The sequence below is a fragment of the Arvicola amphibius genome, chromosome 7, assembly GCF_903992535.2.
Source record: "Arvicola amphibius chromosome 7, mArvAmp1.2, whole genome shotgun sequence".
NCBI lineage: Eukaryota > Metazoa > Chordata > Mammalia > Rodentia > Cricetidae > Arvicola > Arvicola amphibius.
Genome location: NC_052053.1, coordinates 63,065,516 through 63,088,620, shown reverse-complemented (window position 1 = coordinate 63,088,620; position 23,105 = coordinate 63,065,516). Strand labels below are relative to the sequence as shown.

General features: G+C 39.0%; 1 non-coding gene and 1 pseudogene across 1 annotated transcript; one reads left to right on the top strand and one right to left on the bottom strand.

Moving 5' to 3' along the window:
- Positions 1 to 2,340: 2,340 nt before the first annotated feature.
- LOC119820183 lies at positions 2,341 to 2,447 on the top strand. The gene has a single exon (XR_005286435.1). It is a non-coding gene; the product is annotated as a U6 spliceosomal RNA (small nuclear RNA).
- A 9,960-nt stretch (positions 2,448 to 12,407) lies between these two features.
- Positions 12,408 to 12,880, bottom strand: LOC119819779 (annotated as a pseudogene).
- Between the last annotated feature and the right edge of the window lie 10,225 nt (positions 12,881 to 23,105).

Genomic DNA, 23,105 nt, shown 5'->3' with positions numbered 1-23,105 from the left:
TGCATTTCACCATAGAACCTTCATCTGGCGATGGATGGAGATAGAGACAGAGTCACACATTGGTGCACCGGACTGAGCTCCCAAGGTCCAAATGAGGAGCAGAAGGAGGGAGAACATGAGCAAGGAAATCAGGACTGCGAGGGGTTCTCCCACCCACTAAGATGGTGGGGCTGAAATAATTGGAGCTCACCAAGGCCAGCTGCACTGGGACTGAAAAAGCATGGGATAAAACCGGACTCCCTGAACATGGTGGACAATGAGGGCTGCTGAGAAACCAAGGACAATGGCACTCGATTTGGCTCCTACTACACATTCTGGCTTTGGGGAGGGGGGGGGCTAGCCTGATTGGATGCTCACATTCCTAGACCTGGATGGAGTGGGAGGAACTTGGACTTCCCACAGGGCAGGGAACCCTTACTGCACTTCAGACAGGAGAAAGAGGGGGAAGGGAGGTGGGAAAGGGGAGGTAAATAGGAGGCGGGGAGGTAAATAGGAGGTGGGGAGGAGGCAGAAATTTTTAATAAAATAAAAAAAAGAAATCAAAAAATGTCTAAAGAAGTAATTTCAGAACCTGGGATATATTGCTGATGAACCCACTTAACATGTGCTTTAAAAAAATTACTAATGTTCTTAATAGACATAAATTACTTAATGCTTCATTAATTTGGGCATTACTATACTCATACTCATTACTACCATAAGAACTGATATATATATATATATATATATATATATATATATCTGCCTTAGTACAACAGATTCATATTACAGAGAATGTTAATTGTTTCTTAAGATATGTTATTCAAAAATTCCTAAAAATCTAGAAGATAGGGGTCTTCAGGTTCATAACAGTGCATTGGAGGAAGCTCTTCTTTTACAGGATATCAGTTGAACAATATTAATCTTAGTGGTATGGGAACATGGTCTGTATTTTGTCAATTATATTTATAAATAAACACTGTTTTGCCAGTAGCCAGGCAGGAAGTATAGGTGGGACAATCAGACAGGAAGTAGAGGTGGGTCAATGAGAACAGAAGAATTCAGGGAAGTCCTCTCCCAAACAGAGAAGAAGCAAGATGTGACTGCCTCTCTGAAAAAGATACTGAGACATATGGCTAACACAATTAAAAATAATGGGCTAATAATGTGTTAATATAAGTCATAAGAGTTAATAAGAAGCCTGAGATAATGGGCCAATCAGTTTATAGGTAATGTAGAACTCTGTGGGATTTCTTTGGGACTTAATGACTGTGGAAATCGGGCAGAACAGAAACCCTGACAACAAATGGTGCCTAATGTGTGGACAACTGCATCCACATATAGCATGACAGTGCTTGGGAAGTAATTCTAGACAAAAAAGAAGAGAGTTAAGCACAGATTATTGATAGCAGCATTTCCTCAGGTGGGCTCTGCTTGCTAGAGGCAAGTGATCTCATTGAAGAGAGGATTCCTGGGGAGGTGGTGGCACATGCATTTAAGCCTAGCACTTGGGAGGCAGAGGCAGGCAGATCTCTGTGATTTTGAGACCAGCCAGGAATATAAGAGCTAGTTCCAGGATAGGCTCCAAAGCTACAAATAAACCCTGTCTTGAACACCGCTGCCACCATTTTCTTGGGGCTGGAGAGATGGCTCAGTAGTTAAGAGGACTGCCTGCTCTTCCAAAGGTCCTGAGTTCAATTCCCAGAAATCACATGGTGGCTCACAACCATCTATAATGAGATTTGGAGTCCTCTTCTGGCCTGCAGGCATACATGCAGACAGAATACTGTGAATACTATACACTAAATAAATAAATAGATAGATAAATAAATCTAAATAAATAGAGGCTTGCTGAATCAGCTTTAGCTATAAAACATCGCAGCTCTTTTAAGAGGTCCTGCCATAAAACATTTAAATGATGCTGATGTAAAGCTGACTGCATGCTTTTTTGGTTTTTAGCTGTAGCAGGGAAAATGTAGCACCATTTTAAAATACTGGCTTTCTGAGCCATCCTGCCAGCCCAAATTCTGACTCTTTCAGGCAGGAGATCCAGCTACAGAGCTTTTAAGTGTGGTTTGTGAGCACACTGCTGCAGATTGCTTGCTAGCAAGGACCTTGAAATGCCATAATGTTGTGGCAATAAACATGGCTACAACTGGTACCTCAGCCATGAGGCTGGAATCTCAGAAAGATAAAGAATGGGCTGGATCCAGCAGTCAAAGCCACAGCTTTAATCCTATCCATATTGCTTAGCAAATTAAAGACTCATGCGGTCAGAAAAGGGAAAGATACAGTAAAGATAGATTCAAAGACAAAAAACTCTCTAAATGTTTTACTGTGTGTTTAAAAATATACGGAGGCGTGCTCGCTTCGGCAGCACATATACTAAAATTGGAACGATACAGAGAAGATTAGCATGGCCCCTGCGCAAGGATGACATGCAAATTCGTGAAGCGTTCCATATTTTTAAATAATAGAGGACCTTAAACAGGAGGTAAAAAACTGCCATAAGGAAATGGAGATGACAAACAAAAAGGTAGACGAAATAAATAAATCTCTCAAAGATACCCAAGAAAAACAAGAAAAACAAGAAAAAGCAATCAAACAGGTAAGGGAAACAGTACAAGACCTGATAAATGAAATGGAGGTATTGAAGAAAACACAATCTGAGGGACAACTGGAAATGGAAACTCTGAGTAAACGAACAGAAACTTCAGAGACAAGTATTTCCAACCGAATACAAGAGATGGAAGAAAGAATCTCGGACTCTGAAGATACTACAGAGGAAATAAATTCACAGATTAAAGAACTAAACAAATCTAACAAATTCTTAACACAAAACATCCAGGAAATCTGGGACACCATGAAAAGACCAAACCTAAGAATAATTGGGGTAGAAGAAGGAGAAGAATTACAACTCAAAGGCCCAGAAAACATATTCAACAAAATTATAGAAGAAAACTTCCCCAACCTAAAGAAGGATGTTCCTATGAAGGTACAAGAAGCCTACAGAACACCAAATAGACTGGATCAAAAGAAAGCATCCCCACGCCATATAATAATCAAAACACAAAAGATACAGAATAAAGAACAGATATTAAGAGCTGCAAAGGAAAAAGGTCAAGTAACATATAAAGGGAAACCTATCAGAATTACACCTGATTTCTCAATGGAAACCATGAAAGCCAGAAGAGCTTGGATAGATGTGCTACAGACACTTAGGGAACATGGATGCAAGCCTAGACTATTATACCCAGCAAAGCTTGCATTCACCATTGATGGAGAAAACAAGATATTCCAGGACAAAAACAGATTTAAACAATACGCAGCCACAAATCCAGCCTTGCAGAAAGTAATAGAAGGAAAATCACAAACCAAGGAGTCCAACAATGCCGACAATAACTCAAGCATCTAGCGACCCTTCACCAGCACAACTAGAAGAAGGGAAACACACAAACTCTACTACTAAAAATGACTGAAGTTAACAACCACTGGTCATTAATATCACTTAATATCAATGGACTCAATTCACCTATAAAAAGGCACAGGCTAAGAGACTGGATACGAAAACAGAATCCAACATTTTGCTGTTTACAAGAAACACACCTCAACCACAAAGACAGGCACCTACTCAGAGTAAAGGGTTGGGAAAAGGTTTATCAAGCAAATGGCCCTAAGAAACAAGCGGGTATGGCCATACTAATTTCCAACAAAGTTGACTTCAAACTAAAATCAATCAGAAGAGATGGAAAGGGACACTTTATACTCATAACAGGAAAAATCCTTCAGAATGAAGTCTCAATCCTGAATATCTATGCCCCTAATATAAAAGCTCCCACTTATGTAAAAGAAACACTTCTAGAACTCAAGGCAGCCATCAAACCACACACACTAATAGTTGGAGACTTCAACACTCCTCTCTCACCAATGGACAGGTCAATCAGACAGAAACCTAACAGAGAATTGAAAGACTTAATGGAGGTAATGAACCAAATGGACTTAACAGACATCTATAGAACATTCCACCCAAATAGGAAAGAATATACCTTCTTCTCTGCGGCTCATGGAACCTTTTCGAAAATTGACCATATACTTGGTAACAAAGCAAACTTCCACAGTTACAAAAAAATATTAGTAACCACCTGTGTCTTATCGGATCACCATGGATTAAAATTAGAATTCAACAACAATGCTACCCCCAGAAGGCCCACAAACTCATGGAAACTGAACAGTCAACTACTGACCCACACCTGGGTCAAGGAAGAAATAAAGAAAGAAATTAAAGTCTTTCTTGAATTTAATGAAAACAAAGACACAACATACTCAAACCTATGGGACACAATGAAAGCAGTGCTAAGAGGAAAGTTCATAGCACTAAGTGCCCACTTAAAGAAAACGGAGAAAGCACTCATTGGTGACTTAACAGCACACCTGAAAGCTCTGGAAAAAAAAGAAGCAGACTCACCTAGGAGAAGTAGAAGACTGGAAATAATCAAACTGAGGGCAGAAATCAACAAAATAGAAACACAGAAAACAATCCAAAGAATCAATGAAACAAGAAGCTGGTTCTTGGAGAAAATCAACAAGATTGACAAACCCTTAGCCAAACTAATCAAACGGCAGAGGGAGAACACGCAAATTAACAAGATCAGAAATGAAAAGGGGGACATAACCACAGACACAGAGGAAATTCAGAAAATCATTAGATCTTACTACAAAAGCCTGTATGCCACAAAATTGGAAAATGTAAAAGAAATGGACAGTTTTTTAGATAAATACCATATACCAAAGTTAAACCAGGACCAGGTAAATGCTCTAAATCGTCCTGTTAGTCGCGAAGAATTAGAAACTGTTATCAGAACCTCCCTACCAAAAAGAGCCCAGGAACAGATGGTTTCAATGCGGAATTCTACCAGAACTTCCAAGAAGACCTAATACCTATACTCCTTAAGGTATTTCATAATATAGAAACACAAGAGTCACTGCCAAATTCCTTCTATGAAGCTACAGTTACCCTGATACCTAAACCACACAAAGACTCAAGCAAGAAAGAGAATTACAGGCCAATCTCACTCATGAACATTGACGCAAAAATTCTCAATAAAATACTGGCAAACCGAATCCAAGAACACATTAGAAAAATTATCCATTACGATCAAGTAGGCTTCATCCCAGAGATGCAGGGCTGGTTCAACATACGAAAATCTATTAATGTAATCCATCATATAAACAAACTGAAGGAAAAAAAACCATATGGTCATCTCATTAGATGCTGAAAAAGCATTTGACAAAATTCAGCACCCTTTTATGATAAAGGTCTTGGAGAGATTAGGGATACAAGGGTCATTCCTAAATATAATAAAAGCTATTTACAGCAAGCCGACAGCTAACATCAAATTAAACGGAGAGAAACTCAAGGCTATCCCACTAAATTCAGGAACACGACAAGGCTGTCCACTCTCTCCTTATCTCTTCAATATAGTGCTTGAAGTTCTAGCAATAGCAATAAGACAACATAAGGGAATCAAGGGGATTCAATTTGGAAAGGAAGAAGTTAAACTTTCATTATTTGCAGATGATATGATAGTATACATAAGCGACCCCAAAAACTCCACCAAAGAACTCCTACAGCTGATAAACTCCTTCAGTAACGTGGCAGGATACAAGATCAACTCCAAAAAATCAGTCGCCCTCCTATACACAAAGGATAAGGAAGCAGAGAGGGAAATCAGAGAAGTATCACCTTTCACAATAGCCACAAATAGCATAAGATATCTGGGAGTATCGCTAACCAAGGAAGTGAAGGATTTATTTGACAAGAACTTTAAGTCTTTGAAGAAAGAAATTGAAGAGGATACCAGAAAATGGAAGGATCTCCCCTGCTCGTGGATTGGGAGGATCAACATAGTAAAAATGGCAATTCTACCAAAAGCAATCTATAGATTCAATGCAATCCCAATCAAGGTCCCATTAAAATTCTTCACAGAGATTGAGAGGGCAATAATCAACTTTATATGGAAAAACAAGAAACCCAGGATAGCCAAAAAAATCTTATACAATAAAGGTACTTCTGGAGGCATTACCATCCCTGACTTCAAACTCTATTACAAAGCTACAGTATTGAAAACGGCTTGGTATTGGCATAATAACAGAGAAGTTGACCAATGTAATCGGATAGAAGACCCGGATCTTAAACCACAAACCTATGAACACCTGATTTTTGATAAAGGAGCCAAAAGTACACAATGGAAGAAAGAGGGCATCTTCAACAAATGTTGCTGGCATAACTGGATGTCAACCTGTAGAAGAATGAAAGTAGATCCATATCTATCACCATGCACAAAACTCAAGTCCAAATGGATTAAAGACCTCAATATTAATTTGAACACATTGAGCTTGATAGAGGAGAAAGTGGGAAGTACTCTACAACAAATGGGCACAGGGAACCGTTTCCTATGCATAACCCCAGCTGCACAGACTTTAAGGGCAACATTGAATAAATGGGACCTCCTGAAGTTGAGCAGCTTCTGTAAAGCAAAGGACATTGTCACTAAGACACAAAGGCAGCCTACTGACTGGGAAAAGATCTTCACCAACCCTGCAACTGACAAAGGTCTGATCTCTAAAATATATAAGGAACTCAAGAGACTAGACGGTAAAATGCCAATTAACCCAATTAAAAAATGGGGCGCTGAACTGAACAGAGAATTCTCAACAGAAGAAGTTCGAATGGCCAAAAGACACTTAAGGTCATGCTCAACCTCCCTAGCTATCAGGGAAATGCAAATCAAAACAACTTTGAGATATCATCTTACACCTGTCAGATTGGCTAAAATCCAAAACACCAATAATAACCTTTGCTGGAGAGGTTGTGGGGTAAGGGGCACACTCATCCATTGCTGGTGGGAATGCAAACTTGTGCAACCACTTTGGAAAGCAGTGTGGCGGTTTCTCAGGAAATTCGGGATCAACCTACCCCAGGACCCAGCAATTCCACTATTGGGAATCTACCCAAGAGATGCCCAATCTTACAACAAAAGTATATGCTCATCTATGTTCATAGCAGCATTATTTGTAATAGCCAGATCCTGGAGACAGCCTAGATGCCCTTCAGTGGAAGAATGGATGAAGAAACTGTGGAATATATACATGCTAGAATACTACTCAGCGGTAAAAAACAATGACATCTTTAATTTTGCAGGCAAATGGATGGAAATAGAAAACACTATTCTGAGTGAGGTAACCCAGACCCATAAAGATGAACATGGGATGTACTCACTCATATTCGGTTTCTAGCCATGATTAAAGGACATCGAGCCTATAAGTTTGGGATCCTTGAGAAGATAATAAGAAGGTGAACTCCCAAAAAAGATATAGTAATCCTCCTGGATATTGGAAGTAGACACGATCGCCAGGCAAAATTGGGAACTTGAGGGTTGGGCAAGACTGGGCCAAGGGAAGATGGGGAGAGAAAAGTGTGAAGGGGAGAGCGGGGGGAGCTCGGAGGAATGGGGTGCTTGGGATATAGGAAGGGTGGATATGAGAGCAGGGAAGCATATATCTTAATTTAAGGGGCTACCTGAGGGTTGTCAAGAGACTTGACCCTAGAGGGGTTCCCAGGTTTCCAGGGAGACGCCCCCAGTTAGTTCCTTGGGCAGCTGAGGAGAGGGAGCCTGAAAAGGCCAGTTCCTATAGCCATACTGATGAATTTCTTGCATATCACCATAGAATCTCCACCTGACGATAGATGAAGAAAATGACAGAGCCCCACCTTGGAGCACCGGACTGAGCTCCCAAGGTCCTGATGAGGAGCAGAAGGAGAGAGAACATGAGAAAGAAAGTCAGGACCGTGAGGGAACCTCCAGCTGGCGACAGATGGGGAAGATGACTGAGCCCCACATTGGAGCACTGGACTGAGCTCCCAAGGTCCCGATGAGGAGCAGAAGGAGCGAGAACATGAGGGAGAAAGTCAGGAACGAGAGGGGTGCGTTCACTCATGGAAACGGTGGGACAGAACTAATGGGAGATCACCAACTCCAGTTGGAATGGGACTGATGGATCATGCGACCAAACCCGTCTCTCTGAGTGTGGCCAACAGCTGGGGCTGACTGAGAAGCAAAGGACAATGGCTCTGGGCTCTGATTGTTCTTCATGGACGGGCTCTGTGGGAGCCTTCTCAGCTTGGTCGTTCACCTTCCTGGACCTGGGGGGAGTTGGGAGGACCTTGGTCTTAGCATAGAGTGGGGAACCCTGATGGCTCCTTGGCCTGGAGAGGGAGGGAGGGGAGGTATGGGTGGAGGGGAGGGGAGGGAAGGGGGAGAAGGAGGGGAGAGAAGGGGGAGAAGGAGGGGAGGGAGGGGGGAGGAGGAGGGAAGGAGATGGAAATTTTTAAATATAAAAAAAATAAAAAAAAATATACGGAGGCTTAGGAGAAAAAAGAAGAAAATAAGAGAGTAGTTGGGTGTGGGGGTACACACCTCTAATCCCCAAACTTGTGAGACAGAGGCAGGTGAGTTCAAAGACAGCCTGGTCTACAGAGGGAGTTCCAGAACAGCCAAAGATACACAGAGCACCAGTCTCAAAAAGCTAAAAATTAAAAGTAAAAATAAAAGAAATAGATTAAAATAAAGCAACATAAAATGAAAAATACACAGAGAGTTTGGATACTGTATGTTATTATGTAATCTTTGAATTGTTTGAATGCTAAGAGAAGAGCAACAGCTGCTAAAAGATATTTATTTATATTTTATTTATTTATTTATTTCCATTAAAAAATTTACACTTCTTTACCTCCTCCCATTCCCCTTTAGCTCCTCCACTCACCCTCCTCCCTCATCCTCCCTCCTTAAGAGTGAGCAGGGAACCCTGCCCTGTGGGAAGTCCAAGACCCTTCTCCCTAAGTCCAGGCCTAGGAAGCTTTGCATCCAAATAGACTAGGGTCCCAAAAAGCCAGTACATACACTAGAAACAAGTCCCAGTAACTTTATCAATGGATTCTCAGTAAGCCCCATTGTCAACTACATTCAGAGAGTCTGTTTTGATCACATGCTCCTTCAGTCCTGGTCCAGCTGGATTTGGTGAGCTCCCATTAGAACAGGCACAATGTCTCTGTAGTGGACCAACCCCTCACGGGTCCTGACTTCTTTGTTCATATTCTCCCTCCTTCTGTTGTTCAACTGGACCTTGGGAGCTCAATTTGTTGCTCTGATAAGGCTCTCTGTCTCTATCTCCATCTGATGCCAGATGAAGATTCTATGGTGATATTCGAGATAATCATCACTGTGATAGTGGGGCAAGTCCAGTTCAGGCACCCTCTCCTTTGCTGCCCAAGGACCTAGCTGGGGACATCCCAGTGGACATCTGGGATACCCTCTAGAGTCAAGTCTCTTGCCAACCCTAAAATGGCTCCCTTAATGTAGATATCTTCTTCCCTGCTCCTATATTTGCCCTTCCTCCATCTCTACCCTCCCACTCCCCCAAGCTCTCTCCAGTCTTTCCTTTCTCTCTTCTCTCTCCCATTCTCCCTTCCCAAATTCCCACCCCAACCCCTACCCCTACCTCAATGTTCCCAACTTTTGTCCTGTGATCTTGTTTGCTTCCAATTTCCAGGAGGATCTATATATGTTTTTCTTTGGGTTCACCTTGTTATTTGGCTTTTCTAGGCTTGCAAACTATAGGCTTAATGTCCTTTGTTTATGGCTAGAGTCCACTAATGAGTGAGTACATACCATATTCATCTTTTTGGGTCTGGGTTATCTCACTCAGTATAGTGTTTTATATTCCCACCATTTGCATGCAAAATTCAAGATGTCATTATTTTTTACCACCGAGTAGTACTCTAATATATATATATATATATATATATATATATATATATATATATATATATCACACTTTATCCATTCTTCCATTGAGGGGCATCTATGTTGTTCTAGGTTCTGGCTATTACAAATAATGCTGCTATGAACATAGTTGAACAGATGCTTTTGTAGTATGATTGGACATCTCTTGGGTATATTCCCAAGAGTGGTATTGCTGATCCTGAGGTAGATTAATTCCCAGTTTCCTGACAAACCACCACACTGATTTCCAAAGTAGTTGCACAAGATTGCATTCCCACCAACAATGGATGAGTGTTCCAGTTGCTCCACACCCTCTCCAGCAAAGGCTATCATTAGTGTTTTTTTTTTATTTTAGCCAATCTGACAGGTGTAAGATGGCATCTCAAAGTTGTTTTGATTTGCATTTCCCTGATTGCTAAGGATGTTGAACATGACCTTAAATATCTTTTGGCCATGTGAACTTCATTTGATGAGAATTCTCTTTTCAGTTAAGTACCCTATTTTTTAATTGAATCAATTAGAATTTTAATGTGTAGTTTCTTGAGTTCTTTATATATTTTGGAAATCAGACCTTTGTCTGATGTGGAGTTGGTGATATTTATTTATAAATGCTGATGAATTAATCCAAGATAGATATTTTGAAAATACCTTGACTTCAAAATTAAAGACAAAAGGTATATTACTTTGGAGAAGAGGATTTGCTTTTGTTTCTACATGATATGAGAGGCTGTAGATTCATTCTGAGTTAAGAAAAATCAGGTTTCATCAAGGAAGAGAGAAATCTCTGATAGAAGCAGATGGCCCAGATGTCTGAGTTTTACATCCAGAACATATTCAAGACTGTTGCCTGAGGTGATCAAGCCTTACAGGCTACTCCAGTCAGGACTTGTTCATAACTTTAAATTTTCTTTAATTCCCCATAAGATTACCAGCATCCCTAACTATCAGGAAGTAGCCTGAAAAACTATGCTCACTTTCCCCCAAAATTGACTATGGATGTTTTTGTTTTTGTTTTTGTTTTAAGAGGGGGATTTAGTGTGGGTACATGGTCTGTATTCTGTCAATTATATTTTAAATAAATGCTGATTGACCAGTAGCCAGGCAAGAAGTATAGATGGAACAACCATACAGAAAGTAGAGATGGGTCAATGAGAACAGGAGAATTATGGGAAGAGGACAGAGTTGTGAACCCACCACAGAAGAAGCAAGATGTGATTACCCCACTGAGAGAGGTACTGAGCCATGTGGCTAGCATAGACAAGAATAATGGGTTAATATATGTTATGAGTTAATAAGAAGCCTAAGATAATGGACCAATCAGTTTATACTTAATGTAGACTTCTGTGTGATTTTCTTTGGGACATATGGATTGCAGGAACTGGGCAGGACAGAAAACCTCAGACAACAACTTAGTGTTCAGTGTCATTCTTCCTTTAAATGGATTCTTGTGACTGTTCTTCCATATAATAATGCAGAATATGATTGGGGTCAGGTTCAGGCACATTTATAGGGTAGCTGAAATAATTCTGCTTTATCTATGGACATAGATTCCTCCCTTCACGAGAAAATTTCTAAGATGCTCACTCTGTGCACAAAATATGGCTGTTTCTGCTTCCTTCATTATCTAAGGTGATTTTGAGTAGATATTTCAAGGATGAATGGTGAGCTCTGTTGATTTCCAGATCTCCATGAAACCCGGTCTTTTCTTTGGTGTTGCTCAATAAAGCTGTAGCAGTGAACACTGAAGATGAATTGAGCTGATAGACAAGCACAATTGATTGATGATGTTCACAAGTACTGAACCATTCAAAAATCCAAACACACTGTAGAAAAAAGTAAACCACCATTTTCATATCCCATGGCCTGAGAGAGGTGATGATGTATCCATATAGTTCTATGTTCTATAAAGATTTGAGATTGTGGGGCAGGTTTCTGAGACTGGGAAGGAAGTAAACATGGGACCAGGGAATAATGTATGATCTCAGAACCAACCTCAATTAACATGTACATACATTGATTTGATTAATAATTTTTGTGAAAAGTAATTTAATCATACTTGACCAACTTACAGGAATTATATTCCTAATAGTGCATTTTGACACATATTGAACACTCTGAGAGACTGGAACTTCTGCAGGACTACATAGCCAGAGTTAACTATAAACCTGAAATCATGTAACATTTAAGACTCGGAAGGACTTTTGTTTTCCCAGCAGTTATTATTTGGACTTTGCTACTCACATTAAAATTTCAGCTTATTAAAAACTACTTTCAAAATGACCCATTCTCTTAGAATCCAGAGATGCATTTTTATCAAACTTCATAATCACAGGTTTCACTTTTTATTATTTTCTTAATGAAGAAACAGTTCAGTGAATGTGGTCATTGATGGAAAGATTGTGAAGGTATGGTGTGCACTAAATCAGCATCCCTTCATTCACAGATATAATTTTGAAAAGTTCTTACAAAAAAGTGAGGGACAAAACAACATTCAGAAAGATTGTTTTTGTGATTTTCTTAAAGCTCGTCTTCTCTGTCATATCAATTCCAGTGCAGCTTCCTGCTCTTACAGGGTTTCTGACACACTCAGGATGTGGTTGTAACACTGTGTCTTGCACAGTAATAGACTGCAGAGTCTTCAGATGTCAGGCTGGTAAGCTCCATGTAGGCTGTGCTGGAGGATGTGTCTGCAGTCAGTGTGGCCTTGCCCTGGAACTTCCCATTGTAGTTAGTTTATTATTAATCCACTACTAGGATTAATAAATCCAATCTACTCCAGGCCACGTTCAGGCCCCTGCTTCACCCAGCTAATATAGTAGCTAGTGAATGTATAGCCTGAAGCCTTGCAGGACAACTTCACTGAGGTCCTGGGTTTCACCAGTTCAGGCCCTGACTGATGCAGCTGTACCTGGGAGTGGACACCTGTGAAAAAAAAAAGACAGAGTAGATTGTCAGGGACATTTTCACCTCAGTCCTTGTCTTCCCCTCAGATTTGAAATTAGAAATCCCTTACCTGTCATTACTGACACAAGCAAGAGAATGATACAGCTCCATCCCATGGTGTGGGCCTTGTGTGCTCAGTGACCATGGAGAAGGCACTGATCATATGTTGTTGTTGGGTGTGGACATTCTGTATTTACCATAATACTCTCAGGTAGTTTGCATGTTCAAGAACAGGGGAGTTCTTAAATAAGCACCTAGTTCAGTTTGAGAAGGTGATGGAGGAATCTTGAGTCAAGCAACAGGATGCTGAAGTTCTAGTCCTAATCCTATCTGAAGAAATGTATCTCATACCATTCCCTCAGCTCTGCAGATGCTGTGGGTTTAACAATAGGACCTAAACTCTCAATAGATATCTGGCCTGAGGCAGTTCCTCCATTTTATGACAAGGTGGTCATATTGATTCAGAGAAGGTGGTTGATAATGGTGGAGACTGGAAACTTCAAAACCTTTAAATTTTGAGAAAGTATAGCCTAATTTCAGATATATAAAATTAATATTTGCATACCACAAGATTTCATACCAAAACTCAAAGAAACAACCTAAAGAAATATACCTCAGAAATGGTTGCACATTGATGTTTAATGCAGCACTATCTACCACAACTTATAGAAATAAACTTCATGTCTTTCAGGAGATGATTGCACCAACAACACATGTCTATAGGTGTGACACAGCAGGAATTGATCACCTGAAAGAATAAGGAACTTATATCACATTTAGGAAAATCAATGTAACTGGAGATAACTGTATTAATTAAAATTATCTCTGAAAAACAGATACTACATGAAACTCTAAGTAGTTTTTCTATATTGAATAATTATAAAGAACTATTTATGCAAATAACTAACAACTGAGAAATGAAACTGTTTAACAAAATATAGCAAAAGCAGGAATATCAAGAAAATGAGGGGTAGGAGTTACGGAAGAAATATGCACAGTGTAAAATTTATAGGTATGAAAATTCTAAACATATATAAAATTGTTATCTTCATTTTAAAAAGTAATTGTGCTTATTCTATGAAATTTTCATTCATGAATAAAATATATTGTGATCATATCTATCCCCAACTAGGTTCCTCTGACTTCTTTGGGAAATTCCGAAAAACATCTATATTTGTTTCATAATAGCAGAGTAAGTCCAAACTGTGTTATCTATATACACATAGGTGTGTCATTCCAAAGTGATGAAGGTGAAGAAGGAGCCTCTAGAAATCTTTTCAAAAGTTAATATACATTTTTTTTCAGTTGTCCAGTACCAACATACCTAAAACTTGGTGTTGGCCCACAAAGATGTCCCTGCCCATCATGTTGCAATATTTCTTTAAATTTTTAATTGTTTTAATATAAAGTACATCCCAATCAAAGTTTCTCCTTACTCTTCTCTCACCCATACTTCTGCTCTCCACCAGATGCATCCTGTTCTGTCTTCCCCCAGAAAAAAGCAGATGCTCCAGGAAAAATCCATAAAATATGGCATAGCAAGCTACAATATAACCAGGCAAATACCTATCATCATCCTGGAAGAAACAACCCAGTAGGAAGAAAAGTGTCCAACAAGTAGGGCAAATAATCAGACAGATTCTGTTTCCAGTGTTAGTAATCCCCAAAGCATGCCAAGCTATTCAGCCATAACAGGTATGATGAGGACATAAGACAGTCCTACAAGATCTGTGATTTCCACAATTTACCATGAGTCCTAATTAGTTGATTATGTGGACAGTGATCACATGGTGTCTATAGGCCCTCTGGTTTTTACAATCCTTCCTCCTATTCCTTAGTAAGACTCCATGAATTTCACCTGATATTTTGCTCTAGGACTATGTATTTGCTCCCATCAGTTTCTGGATGCAGTTTCCTTAGTCTCAATGATTATGATTTTGGTAGGTTCCAGTCACAGAACACTCTCCAGGCAGGACAATCTAACTGTAGATTGATGGTTTTGTGGATGGTTTGGTGTCCTAACACCACCACTTTAGACCTTGCATGGTTACAGAGGTATTCTATTCAGGAAAACTGGTACAATGGAAAATCTATACAATCTATGAAGTTAATCCTATCAAAGACTAGTGATAGGAGACAGGGAGACTGAACTGGCTATCTTTTAATATTGTTTAATAAATTGTTACACTGTGTTCAATGGTGAAGGCAAAGCACAAATAAACTAAGATGCCTATAAGAACCTTGGAAGACAGCTTATGAAATTCAGTTCTCATTTCTCCCAAGTAGATACAAATCAATTTAAACAATATTGCTAAGTTTACAAGTAGACATATTTACTCATTCAGCTACTTCACAGATTCTCAGGCTGTAATGTTGAATTTCTTGATTTGTTGAGATCATGTGTTGGTAACTATAGATGTTGAGAGTTCATATGTATAGTAGCTATGTCAGGTTCTGAAGATGACATTTCATGGCTACCCAGCCCATATTTTGGTTCTTAAATTTGATCACATCCTTTTTGTGAAAGTCCCTGAGTTTTGGGTGCAATGTGGATACAGATTGCTCATTTGAGGATGAGTATTCAGTCTTCCATTCTTAGTACTTTGACCAGATATGAATGATTACATTAATTATTACCCACTGCACATAGACGTTTTTGTGATCATGGCTGAGAGCAGGACTAATCTATTGGTTGTAAACATACATATTTATATTGCAATTTGACAACATGATTGTTAGCAATGAAACTTGGGTAGGGTCTACTAGGGCCTATGTTACCCCAAACCATGGGCTTTTGAACATGTTTATCAGGGATGAATATTTACAATGAATTACTCAAAGAATAAAATTAGATTAAAGTTGATCATTATATAACTCTCAGGCACTGGTGGGTATATCTTACTGGAAGACTGTTATTGAAGTCTACAAGATTACTTTACATGATCATTGATGTCCTTTCTCCCAATGCAGACTGAATAACATCTTCCCACATTAGGAAAGGAAGCTGAAGGGAGAATTTCCCATTCAATTTTTGATTGGTTTCTCTATGGCGTACAATGATAAAGACCTTAGCTCACAGTGAAATCCAGTTCATAACAACTTTAACATTCTATTTTTCCCTCAGTTAGAATGACTATGAACAAGAAATAAATGATAACAAATGCATACTTGGTTGTGGAGAAAGAGTGATCCTCATGCACTGTTGATGACAGTATACACCAGTGTCCTGCCTTTGGAAATTGCATCAAAAACACTAAATAAAACTATTCTGTACTCTAGCTTTATCCCTACAAGTATATACTCAAGAGACTCTACATCTTACTAAAAGACACTTGCACAACAATATTTATTGCTACTCTATTCACAACAGATGGGAAATGGAATCAACCTAGATTTCGAACAAAGGACAAATAGATAATGAAAGCTGGGGCACATAAACAATGGGATATTACTCAGTAGTAAAACAAGAATCATGAACTATGTAAGTAAGTGGTTTAAACTAGAATAAATATACTGAATGAGGTCACTCAGGTTCATAAAGACAAATGCTTCATGTTCTCACTTATGTGTGATTCCATATTTTGAATACTTGCTCTGTGGGTTTAATTTGTCAAATCCAAATGACAAGAAATGCATCATTAGGGTCGCAGGTATTAATAGAGAAATATAATAAAACAGGGACAAAAGAAAACAAGAAGGGAATCCTGGAGAAAGAAAGTCTCAAGCATGAAGTGGCACTTGGAAATTAAGAAATCAGAAATTGGTGTAAGGCAAACCATAATTAGGGGTGATAAGAAAGCTATGTGTAAATATAGGATCTTGCAGCAGAAGTAAAAATAAAGATGTAGACAACATGGAGTGCGTGTTACATGACAAAGTGAAGTTAGATTGCTTACAGTAAAGTTAAGTGTACCACTATGGAATAACAGAAACATAAATTACCTTTGTTGTTTCAATAACAGAACTGGGTGAAATAATAAACAGTAAATGATTGCGTTGTTCTAAATTTGCAGTTTTCTTTGGTTGACAATATTTTGTGTGTTAAGATAATAACGTGATGAGAGAGCATTTACATAAAAACTAATGAATTAAAGAAAACTGTAGGCAAACCTTGTTATATATAGAGAAGACTTGTAGTTAACTGTTAGTGCTATTTCAGTGGTCTGTTCTCATCTTGATTTATGGTTATCTGGGTTATTGCAGAAACCTGAGTAGAAAGTACAAGGATGAACTTTGAATTTTACTTAAACCTGTGAGCTTTCAACAGAGGTACCTGCCTGGATGAACAGTGCTGTTTTCCTAATACATGAGTTATTAATTTTTCATCTAAATGCCAAATTTGAATAACAACATATGAGTTAATTAATGGTCAGAGAGGCCCGACAGGTATAAAAGCAGTATGAGGTATTGAAAATGTCCTTAGTTGACCCCAATAACTCAATAATGAGACTGGAAAAAAGTAAAAACTCAATAGATTATAGGAACAAGAGCAGATCGGGAGTGGTAAGGAAAATATCTTAGAGACATAACAGGAGTGATGCACACATGAACCTACAGAGATTATGAAAGCATGCACAATGCCTGCAAAGATTCAAACCAAATGGGTTTCCAGTGATAAGAGAGAGATAGACAGACAGACAGAGAGAGAGAGAGAAGAGAGACACACAGACAGACAGACAGACAGACAGACAGACAGACAGACACAAGCTCTAAACCCAAAGCAAGTTTTAGCAATTTTTTTCTTTTCAGGGCAAGAATTAGTTTTCTGAAATTGAGTCTCATTGAGTATATTAACCACACTTAAGGGTGAATCCATGACCAGGATTAGATGGCCAACACAAAATGTACTAAATTGTATGTTTGTAGATATTTTCTATCATATCAATTTATACTGCATTTCCATTCATCTAATATGTTTTTGCATAGTACTATGGTTCCAGGTTTTAATTCCTTACAACTTTTTTGGTTTCTTTGGTGTACTTTAGTTTCAGTTTCTCTCTCTTTCTGTCTCTCTCTCTTTCTGCCTCTCTCTCTAACTCTCTCTCTCTTTCTGAGTGTGTATATGTGAGAGTTTCTGTAATCTGTGTATTTTTGTTTTTTAATCCTATATTTAAACTTTTTTGTTTATGTTTTTGTTTTCTACAGAGAGAAAGAGCTGGATGGTAGGGAAGAAGGAAGGACTAGAAAAAGTTAGAAGATGAAATCAGTAATTATAATATATTGCACTAATATTTATTTTAAAATATGTAAACGGTAAATGAAAACTGAGTAAAATAAGCAAGAAAATTTAAACCTCTGAAAATTTTAATAAATAATATTTACTGTTCTTGAGCATGGAATCATCACATGTCAATCACAGCAGGTGTAGATCAGCTAGCAGATTTTAAGTAAAGATACCACAGAGAATACAGAGTAACCTCCACTCAAACCTCATCTTTTTACTATGGATTCTTGGTACCATTGTGCCCCCTTTGTCAAGGTTTACACAGAAGTGGCATTGTCTGCCATGAGCACCAGTATCCCTGCAACTTCCGTGCTCACAGAGCTCAGCTGTAGGAAGAAATGACTGGTTCTTAGGTGATGCTGACTGGGTAATTGAGAGATTGATTTTAAATTATGCCTATATGATTGTCGATGTCTCTCTCAATGCCAGGCTCTGCTTGGATGAATCCAGTTCTAGCTGTTCCTGCTTGTAATACACAAAATAAGGACAGACCTGGGTCTTTGCAGCTTTCATCTTGTTACAACTGGGGGAGAGCAACTAATATCAGAGAAGCTCAGTGGATCTTGAATTCAGCTGTATTCCCCCAGGTGTTCATGTATGAATTCCGGAGAGACTCAGATTCAGGAGTCAAAAGAAAGAGGAGGAACAACTGTGACACTCATAGACCAGGTAAAACTCAATAAAAATACTTTCACATTCAGGAGATAAAAGTCGGGCCAATTTGAAATTCAACCCAATATATTTACTATAAAGTATTTAAGAGAATGAAAGAGTAGAGAAGATCCTTTAACAAGGATTTTCATGGGTGGAGAATATATCTCTTTAGACAGTTTTCTTTCTCTGTGTCTGTCTCTCCGAATTCAGGATCTTCTTATTCTGGGACAGAGAATGTGTTGGTAAAGCTTTACAGGAGTTGAATGCTTTCACAAGGAAGGATGAATTTGGAAGGTGCTTCCAGGAATGAGAAAATCCAAGAACACCACACAGTATTTTGTCAATATATCTGTTTAATTTTCTGAAGTGTAACTACAAATATTAACACAAAAATTCATGCTACAAAAATCCAAGCTACTCATGTGTGTTTTGTTCTAATTTCTGGACCATGAATCATTTGTGCCTAATATTGCAGGAGAAAAGCAGCTTGAGCCAGTCAGATTACATAGTTTCTCTTCTATCACTGACCATAATTGGTATGATGTCATTGGCTCTTTCAGTTCATAGGGCAGCACCCTCAGGGCAACATCTCATTATAGAGGAACAGTTCTCCATACAGGTCATGATGTTGAATGGACTTAAGTTGGCATTTCTTCTTCTGTTCTTGCCAGAATGGTGTTCATATATCTTCACCTCATAGTCTAGCTTGTTGGGATGCTGATGGCTATCTTGTGTGACAATGTACAGGAGTCTTTGCCTGCTTAATCCATATGGCTCCACAGAGACATCCTCCTCATATAATAAAATATATTCACAAAATTCTGGGCCCTGAAATTGTTGAGAGATGACATGTGAGTCTGCTCCTAAGGTAAATCAATTGAGTATTGCAGCATGTGTTGATCTGATGTAATGTCTGTGGAATTATGTGAGACCTTTCCAATAATACATGAACACATTGATTTCTAATATTCTTATCAACCTTTTACTTGTGGATTATTTTCCAATTCACATCTGTCTGGGGCCAGGTTTAATTAACCATAAATTCACAGTAGCTCCTTGTGTTATTGTTTCTATATTTGATGCATTTTCATGACCGAAAGATCTGAGCATAACTTGCCCTATTGCTGAGTCCCTTTGCAGATAGGTTTGCATCTGAAACCTGGATCATACCTTCTCACTCATTCTCACTCACAGATTGAAACACCATGGTTTTCTCAGTAGTCAGATATCTCAGCTGAAGCTAGAACAAATTCAGGTGTGTTTCTGCAATTGTCTGGAGTGTCTTCTCGGGAATTTTCCTGTGAAGGTGGTTAGAGATAACTCCTACAGTCCAGTTCTCTGGAATATCATGAATCAGTATCTGGAATTACTAGTGATAGAAAACCTATACTTTACAAATCAAGGAGAATGTCTATGAAGGTTTACTAAATGTGGACCCCAATGCTTCTTATGGATGGGACACCTGATGGCACAATTAGATCACTGAAAAGCATATAAAGCAATGACAGGCCACCAATGTGTAATCATATGAGAATACTCATGAGAAAGACTTGGCACACTGATTGGCATATGGATAAATTTAATGAAATGCATATGAATCTCTGTGGTGTAGAAGGAATGGAGGGCTGTGTCCCGCCACCCAGCTAGCTTTATTCAAAATCGCTGCTCTGTTGTGTGGAGCTGCAGATAGGCCTGCCTTTCATCCTGCCTGGCATAGCTAGCTTAGCCCCGGAAATAACAACAGACAAACTGTATTCATTTAAACACTGCCTGGCCCATTGGTTTCAGCCTCTTATTAGCTAATTCTCACATCTTGCTTTAACCCATATTTAGTAATCTGTGTAGCACCACAAGGTGGTGCCTTACTGGGAAGGATCTTAGCCTGCATCTATCTGTGAGAGGAGAGTCATGGCAACTGCCTGAAGCATCTGCCTGACTCTGCTTTCTTTCTCCCACAATTCTGCTCTGTCTACTTCACCTACCTAATTTTCTGTCCTATTAAAGGGCCAAGGCAGTTTCTTTTATTAACCAATGAAAGTAACACATAGACAGATGACCCTTCTCCAACACTGGATTTAAGAAAACATAGAGTCAATTATAGGATATGGATAATTCCTATTTATTGACAATAGACTTAAGTCAAACAAGATATTATATGCTTTGAGTATGTGAGGCTAAGAGTTGAAAAAGGGGCATGGTAGAATTCCAAGATTCAGCAAGTAAGAAGTAACCATCATTTCTTCACTGAAAGTGAACTATGTTCTGAAATCCCAGAGAGTAAGTGTTCTTGTAAAAGCAACTGTCATCACAGAAGGGAAACACAAAATGTGTATACACACACACATACACACACACACACACACACACACACACACACACACATACTCTGGTGTCATGAGAAGTCCTAAGTAGTAAAGACATGTCTTTGCTACTCACTAATTTATTCCTATAGACCTAAAAGTCATTATCATCTCAAAAGCCTGAGGTTTCTTGCATGCAATATAAGATGCTGTGGCTCTTCTAGCAGAATTGTAAAGCAGCTATGTAGTTGGACTTTCAATTAAAGGCTTGCTGCCATGAAAGATGCTATAATCATTGTACTTGAAGAATCTATTCACTTCTGAATTAGAATGTTCAAAATTTTTCTACATATTGATCAATCCCCATGTTGCCATTGGAGGAAATTAATAGTGTGCTTTGGAAACTCAGTGGTATTCTATGCATTATTTCTTATTTTCAATTTTATATAAATTTGCTTATTTTACATCCTGGCCACAGTTTCCTGCTTCTTTCTCTCTTCCAGGTCCTTTACCACACACATCCCTCTGTTCCACTCCTCCTCTATTTCTGTTGAGGACCTCCCATGAATATCACCAAAATGTGGTGCATCAAGTTACAATAAGATTAATCACCTCCCATGTACTTCGACTTGGTAAGGATACACAGTATGACAAGTAGGGCCCCAAAGTGAGTAAAAGAGTTTTATACATTCCCTGTCCTCACTGTTAGGAATAACACAAGAGGACCAAGATACCCGGTTCTATCATATATGCAATGGACCTAGCCCATTCCTTTACAAGCTGTCTAGTTGCCAGTTTAGGCTCTGTGAATCCCTATGATACCAGGTTAGCTGATCCTCTGAGTTTTCCTGTTGTCCTTGACCCCTTGGCTCCTACTATACTTTCTCCCCCTCTTCTGTAGAATTTTTCAGTGGGTCTGTTTCTGTTTCCATATTTTGATGGATGATGCTGCTCTCAGAATAATTGGACAAGACACCAATCTAATGGAGGACTCTCAATGGTTAATAAAGAAACTGCCTTGGATTTTTGATAGGGCAGGATTTAGATAGGTGGAGTAGACAGAACAGAATGCTGGGAAGAGGGAAGTGGGGCAGATGCCTCGGGCAATTGCCATGCCTCTCCTCTTTGGGCCAGTCACCATGAAGCCAGCCACCAGGTCAGACATGCTGAATCCTTCCCAGTAAGACACCACCTCGTGGTGCTACACAGATTATTAGAAATGGGTTAAGCAAGATGTGAGAATTAGATAATAAGAGGCTGGAACTAATGGGCCAGGCAGTGTTTAAATGAATACAATTTGTGTGTTGTTATTTCGGGGCATAAGCTAGCCGAGTGGAGCCAGGCGGCCAAGAGCCAGGTGCCGGGAAGCGGCTCGCAGCTTAATCAATGAGTATAGCAGAATTTTAATTTAGCACACAGTTGCAAGGTTCTAAATTAGAATTGGAGAAGAATATTCACACTTGCTAAAAGGTATTATTAGGATGATAACATCTATTCACAGCATTCAGATTTGTCATGGGGAGAAACTCTGTGATGAAAGAACATGCAGAACAGGTCACTGTTCTCAGCTACCCTTGTCAATGACAAGGCCGAGAGATCACAAGTGCCATGTGTCTCTATGCTTCTACTTGCTTAGATATTCAGTCAAACTGAGTGTGTATCCTCAAAACTATAGAACAGGTTATTGTGTCTCCGTGGTTCAATGCAATGCAATATGCTATGAGTACAAGCCAGGGTATTGAGACTTGGGAATACTATGTGTGTGGAACATATGACCAGTTGTTAATCTCTCAATCTACCTCTCAGATCTCATGAATAAAAACCAGAATAATGAAATCCTTTTTATTCATAATTGAAAAGTAATTTTGGACATCTCCTGAGAAACTTTGATTTACTAGGTGATCAAAGACTTCTGCTCCAAGATATTGACCCAGTTATGGTAGTAACCTGTGCTGATATTAATATCAACAGGGGGATTTGTATCAACTTTAGTAAAATGAAGCTTCCTCCTCTCTGAATCTTTTATGAAGTATCACTAGGAAAAATCCTATGCAATAGAATTCATCCTTAGTCCTAGTATTACTTTCCTCAACAGTTAACCACAATTTTGAGCAAGTCTTCTTGTTACTCTTCTCTGTCCTCTCAGCACAACAACATCTTCTT